At 40.8% G+C, this 6,887-nt stretch overlaps 1 protein-coding gene across 1 annotated transcript in view; it reads right to left on the bottom strand.

Moving 5' to 3' along the window:
• Positions 1-2,660: 2,660 nt before the first annotated feature.
• The window catches only part of IRS1 (insulin receptor substrate 1), a 48,634-nt gene continuing 44,407 nt past the window's right edge, over positions 2,661-6,887 (bottom strand). The window contains exon 2 of the mRNA XM_053986470.1: positions 2,661-3,715. The gene's annotated coding sequence lies outside the window, so the exon portion shown is untranslated. The remainder of the gene's footprint in view (positions 3,716-6,887) is intronic.

Genomic DNA, 6,887 nt, shown 5'->3' with positions numbered 1-6,887 from the left:
CAGCCCTGCAGTGAAACACAGGGCACGAAACAGCTCCTGCTGAAAGGCAGCTGGGAGCAAGATGGACACAGTGCTTGGTTCTTAAATATGCACAAAGTAAAGCTGCAGCACCAGAACACATGTATAAACATGGTCTGAGTTCTCTTTTGTGCTTTCTGAATTTGTACTTTTACTGAAAAAAAACCCCAAAACAACACTACGGAACACATGATATTTTAAATACTAAGTAAAGAGGTTAGTATCAAATACTAGAAGGACAAAAATTTATTTAGAGCTCCACAACATACACATCAACTCAGAATCAAACTGAACTTGAACACAGCAATCTTTGCCAAAACCCAAGTGTGTAAATGCTCCTTGTGCTCCTGGAGACTGCTTCAAATGGTTTTTCCAACCTCTCTTATTTTCAACCAATAGCACTAATAAAATGCATTCAGTACAGAGTTTTTGAACAGTGAAGCTGTGCCAGTAATGGAGCCAGAAAGAAACTCAAATAATAACCAGAAACTTCCAACTGAAAAAAATTAAAAGCAAAATAAACTCCCAAGCACCTGAGTTTTACCAGCTGATCTAGGACTGATCCCATGTGCTCATTTTCAAACTTAAAGAAATAACAAGATAGTATAACACAGTATTTTTGAGGTATTTATACTTTAATTTAAAAGGGTTTAGTTCATAATCATCTATTTATTAAAGTTTGTAATTCATAAGAATAAAAATCTATGCAATAATCAAGAGTTTTAGGTTTGGTTATGAATGCACTTTGTTGCAAAAGTCTTTTCAAAACATTTGCTGAGCAGGCATCTTGAATTTTACTTAGGAAAAAATAATGATTAACATAAGCCCTATGCACATGAACATCTTTAACAAATTCCTTCTCTGCCCATGTGCTATCATCAAGATGAATGGGAGCCCACCAGATCAGCACTATCCCCCCTGCCACCCCTAATGACCACTGTCATCAAATTCCTAACTTTTGTAGAATTCATTTATGAACAAAATTTGCTCACAGAGGTATAGCTGTGAAATACTCCCACCAACATTAAATGAACTCACTGGTGCCTTTTAAACCTTAACAGTAGCTTCCAGCACTTCCAAACTTGTGATTTTAGTAATTGCCAGATTCTGCAAATTACCTGTAACAATGCAAAGCACAATGGACATTAAATACTTTTCTATGCAAGGCACTTAAACATCAACACAGGCTAATATTTAGCAACCAAATCAACACAGTGAACATTTTATTTAATTCACTAAGACGGAGAAGAGTGGGCAAAGGAGTTGAGGTTGAGTTGTTCTTATGTTTTTACTTCAGAATATATGCAAGCTTTCATTGCAAATAAACCCCATTAAAAAAAAAAAAGAATAAAAAAACGCTTAAGATAAAATGAAAATGGGTACCTTGGAAATTTAAATACTGGTCTGATGCACGTGGCTTTCTTTCTAAAGCAAGTGCTGCCTTCTTAAGTATTCATGGTTCTTTGGAAAAATTCACATCACTGCTTATCAAGGCTAACATATCAGCTACTCCAGACCCACTTGCCCCTTTTTATATAAGAAAGCAGCAAAGCCTCTTGTCTGCTACTGCTTGGTATCAAAACCTTTGGGAGGAGACTGCTCTGTCAGCAAAGGCCAAGATTTCCCCAGGCAGCACTTGGGCAGGCACAGGTCCCTCTCAGGCTGCAGCCTCCCTATGCAGCAGCACCCTCACTCTGCCAGCATCACCACTGCTGCAGCTGTTCCCAGGGAATCTGGAATGATTTAAGCATTCTTAAGCTGCAAGTCCTTTCTTAAGTGAATATTCTGACTTGACAGGGTCAAAGTGGTTTTATATGAGCAGTAATACCAGCAGAGCTAAGGGACTGGTAAGCCTCCAGCAAAAGGAGAGGTGAAGAGCAGCTGTGCAATGGCCCCTTCATCTATACTGCAGTCAGAAGTGGACACTGCACTAACCACAGCCTAATCCCAGACATCATAAACATCTCAAGGGGAAGAAGCCTCTTCTTTGAGAGCTGACAGCCTTCCTGCAGGGAGAGCTGCTGCTGTGCCTGCCTGCCTTTTCCTGATAACAAGAATTCTTTTGAATGTGCACTAGCCCATGGAGTTGCTTCATGGAAACACGAGGGACCAACAGGGACCTGACATGGCTTCAAATTCAATTATCACTTCAACAACGTTTTACTTGAAAATCCATGATCTCAGTATTTTTCCAGTCCCCAAAAGAATTAAGACTCTGCAAATGCTATGCAGAAAAGAATTTTCATCTGCATAGAATCAGTGTAAAGCAGAGGAGAGTCACAGAAGAATTCTTCCTTGTCGTACCTCTTGCACTGATTTCCAGACAATCATCTGAGTCATGCTTTTTACACTTTATGCTGAAGTCTTGCTATGGCTTCCAAGTGATTTTACATGCTGTGAACCCTTCCCCTGAATTCAGTGGAAGGAGAGCTGTATCCTGAAAGGTCTCCAGAAAACTGAAACAAGGTGAGGAAGCGTACTCCCTACTCCACCTAATTCCACTTCTCTTCATTCTTAAGCTACAGTGGTCCACAGCCATTCTCAATGACAACCAATGGAAATGTCACAGAAACCTGGTGGGACAATTTTAGGTATTTGAGGCAGCTTACCAAGAAAATAAAAATGACCCAAAACCCACTACAGCAGATAAAACAGTATCTAGTTTATTACATATAGAAAGAGATTTCCAGAATTTACAAACACCCACATTTTCATTCCAGGGAAAGAGTCAATTTTAAAAGTTCACCCTTTTTTGTTTCCATTTTGCTTCATGGTTTCCTGTTGGTTTTTGTTTGTTTTTCTTTTTTACAATATATACAATGGAAGACTTTGATTTCTTTTTTCTGATTTTTTTGTCAGTTACTGTGCAATTGATGAATTCAAGTTGACACTTGTAAATACCCATGTATAGTAATGTTTGTCTTCATTGCAGTTAATACAGACCATTATTTTACAAGGAGTACAAAATTATTTTTCTTTTGGAAAGAATTCAGCTCAACATCAGGGTTATCTTACAACTGATAGCATCAGTAAATATGACTGTACAATCAAGGCCCAGGGACCAATGACTCGTATTATATTATTTTCTGAATTACAATCTTAAAACAAGAATAGTACCCTACTCTATTCTTAGAAGCCTTGTTTTAAGCAGGTTCCCCACTCTGTTTACAACAGAATATAGTATACCTCAGTTCCACATCAAAAAAGATGTGCTGTAGGAAAAGTTACATTTTAATTAAAAAAGTACATGTATAAATCAAAACCTATGTTAAATATTTAATACTCTTCAACCAACATTAAGTCTTGTATGTAATAATTTACAATGATGATTTGTCATACAGGTTTTCAGCAGCAAATGAAGTTGTGTAAATGTGCTAGTAAAATACCCATTCTCACCATGATGTAGTGGTGGGCACATCAGTTCATGTGGCCAGCTAAGTCCTTATGGTAGAGGATGAAGTAAGAGACTTGTCCAGGTGTCACAGTGCTTCTGCTTGGCACAACACAGGATGTGCAGCTCAGTCAACAACTCCTGAGGTTTGTGTAAAGTAAACAAACTGAACTGGATGCATCGTACCCATTTACAGAGGAAGAGGAGGAGGAGGTGAGGTCCTAGTTGTGATAGCATGAAACATTTATAGTCTTGATACCCATGAGTTTAAAAGAAGGATTTGTTGAGGTTGTGTAGGTCATCATTCTGAAATTGAAAGAGAAAGAAAATTAGCATCACGAGCACTTTAAAACTTTCTGCAATTACCTCCCTGCCCCTCCTTGTTTTTCCTTCTCTTTAGAAGAGTTATCACTCAAACTGAAAGTGTTAGCACCTTGAAAAATTATGGCATACACAGTTGAACTGTACTCGAGCATGTGAATCCCAAAAGCATTTAAAACAGATGTTGGCAATAAAATTCAAAGCAGTCAGAAACACATTTAAAACTTGCAAGAGATTCACCTAAGCAGAAACAATTTAAGTGTCCATACTGATTAACTCTGACAAGCTCCTGTAACAAGAGAAAGGAAAGCTCCAAACACCAGCCTGCTGTTGGCATTTTTACCAGCTACAAGAAAGCTTCACTGCATGTCAGACCCTACAAGAAGCCTTCCTGGCCACCTGCAACCACCATGGCTGGCCTGGGAAGGATGACCAAGGAACAGAGCATTTAGGGTGCAGCATTACCACTCCCTATTTGACATACAAGTTCTAAAAAAAAATGTACGTAGAAAATCCTGGTAAAGCCCATGAATTTATCTACATTCTGGTTCCCTCTGAGAGAGAGCTGCATGAATAACAAGGTCCTGCAACCCTGAAAATGCACAGCACAGGTTTAGAGGGGAATGAATGCCAGAAGCTGCCTTTGACCCTGTCCCCCCAGTTCTCCTCATCTGCTGCAGCCTCCCTGACCCAGCGCACAATGCACCAGGCTGGGTCAGCAAGTCCTCTGGACTCTGCCTTTCTGCTGGCAGGTTGTCCATCCCAGGCCTGATGAGGAGCAAGGCAGTGCCCAGCAGGATGCACTCGGGGCTGGATGGCCTTGTGTCCTGCTGGCAGCTGGGAGACACAGAGCTGAGGTCACCCGCTGGGGCACCAGGGCTGCCTCCCACTGCTCCTGAGGCCCTGTGGCACTGGCTGGCCACACACACAGCCCGGGTGTCCCCCACTGCCCAGCACCCCTGGGCCTCCCACACCACAGTCCCAGTTCCTCTCTGCACACCACTGACACACAGCCAGACCCACTGGGAACCGAACCACGCAGCACTGAAATGAATACAATTTGCCTTTTAACGGGGGTTAGAGGACTCCCAGCATTTACATTTCAATAGTTTTGCTAAAATCTGCTGAAGCAAGACTCATATTTTACATAAAAGTGTGTATATTTCTTTGTTCAATATTAACTGTGCTCCTGAAAAGACAGGTACAAATAAAGGCTTCCCATAGACACGTTGAAGTGAAAAAACTGAAAAGACCTCCTGTCCTATATTCTTTAATTGCACAAGAAACAAAATTTACTTTGTGTGGTCCTTCAAGTGAAAGGAAAGCCTATCCCTGCAAATGATGTGTGGTATGCTGTGAAAACTCCCTGGAGAATTATCTCACAGATCTCTTATTTACTTTCAACTTTCTTCTGCACTCACATTGCAATCTACTGGAATGTTCCTACCCAAATATCTGTACACAGCTTCACATAGCTGTCAGCTTTCAACTACATTTGACCTAAAATTAGCCAGTAATGCCATACTTTATTAATAAAGACAAGCAACAAAAGAGAAATGGCTTGTTTAAATGGAGGAGCAAAGTGTGCATCATGTGTGTGCTGCATATCCAAGGTGGGTGTTCCACGCCCAGCTCCCATCCAGCAGGGCCAGAGGAACAGCTGGGTGCCCCCAGCAAGGACCAAAGGTCCAACCTGCCCTGCACTGACAGGGCAAGTGGAAGGACCTCAAGAAACAGCTTTTCTACATGGCCAGATTTGATTCTGCTAAGAGATTTTAAGAGCATAAATAATACATGATTTGCAGTATCAGGGCCAAGTTCTATGCCTCTTCACCAGTATTCAGGTCATCTAAACTCAAATACATATGTATTGAACAAAATGGCCCATCCCATCCAATTCCATCAATACGGCCAAGAAGTCATCTCAACCACTACTGCAGGGCATTTATTCCTTCATTCCAAAGTCAGAAGAGCAGAGGAAGAGAGAGGGTAACAAGTTTAATGGAAAAACAAAACACTTCCTAGAGGAATTAACTAAGAAAAGAAAACTGAAGAAACCCACAGTTACAGAAACCCAAATGCTTGTACATTATAGCACTGCAAATGTGCAAAAAGAGTGAAAAATCACAGGAGCCTGAACGCTTCATACAAACATCAGCTGCAGGTATGACAGGACACAGGGGCATGGAGAAGTTTCAAGCTTGTACTTACACCTCCAAATCCTCAGCAGCACAACATGCAAATCTGTCTGTCACCCTTTCCTAAAAATTGGTAGCTATTATTTCCTTTTATTTTTGGGAAGGGAAAAAAAAAAACAACAAAACTAGGATCTTTGCTAAGGACCATCTGAAACTATTGACTGCAATTACTGGCTTTCATACCCAACTCCTCTGACCAATCTCTTCCAACAAACCATGAATTGAGTAACTGAGAATGACAACCCACACTACTGCTACAGTCCAGTGGTGCCTGTTCTGTCTGAATGCACAAAGATGTGTAGGAAACAGACAATCTGAGAGCAAAGCTGCTCCTCTGAGGTCACTGGAAATACACTCAACCTATAAACCTTGGATCCATTATCTGTGCCTTATGCACAGCCAAAAGCACTATCCTCAGTTTTAGCATACATTCTTTGCTGGACTTTAAAAGAGTATTTCCTGACTTTTTGACAAAACAATCTAAATCTCCTCTCTCCTCAGTGAGCTATTGCAGTGTGCTTTAAGGTGAAAGAACCTTATTTGGAAATGAAGTCATCTGCTGGATAACTCCAGCCATCAGCATTTCCTTAACAACACACAAAACAGTGCAGAAGACAAGTGTTTTAATAGAGAGTGCGAGGACAGCAGCGAGCTGAGGTAAGGATCATTAAAACTACTGACATCACTGCTGGCAACCAGAGAAAAGGGAAAACCTGTGTTTAATCTATTTCCTATTCACCACAAGTTTCAGCTGGAGTCCCCAATAATGCAGTTTGTGGTTGACTTTATGGAAAAAGTTCGTGATGCAAGAAAAATGTACTGAAACAAACAAGCATCTTTAAAAGTTCCTACAAGGTACCTCTGACAAGTAGTCTCTGTTCAACATCTGTTACAACACACATGCAGATAACACTGATGCATGTTCCAGCTGGCAAAGCTTCCTTCTCAAATCTCTTAGT

Source organism: Vidua macroura, chromosome 10, assembly GCF_024509145.1.
Source record: "Vidua macroura isolate BioBank_ID:100142 chromosome 10, ASM2450914v1, whole genome shotgun sequence".
Taxonomy (NCBI): domain Eukaryota; kingdom Metazoa; phylum Chordata; class Aves; order Passeriformes; family Viduidae; genus Vidua; species Vidua macroura.
The sequence above is the reverse complement of the archived record's forward strand: the minus strand, read 5'-3'. Positions and strand labels throughout refer to the sequence as shown.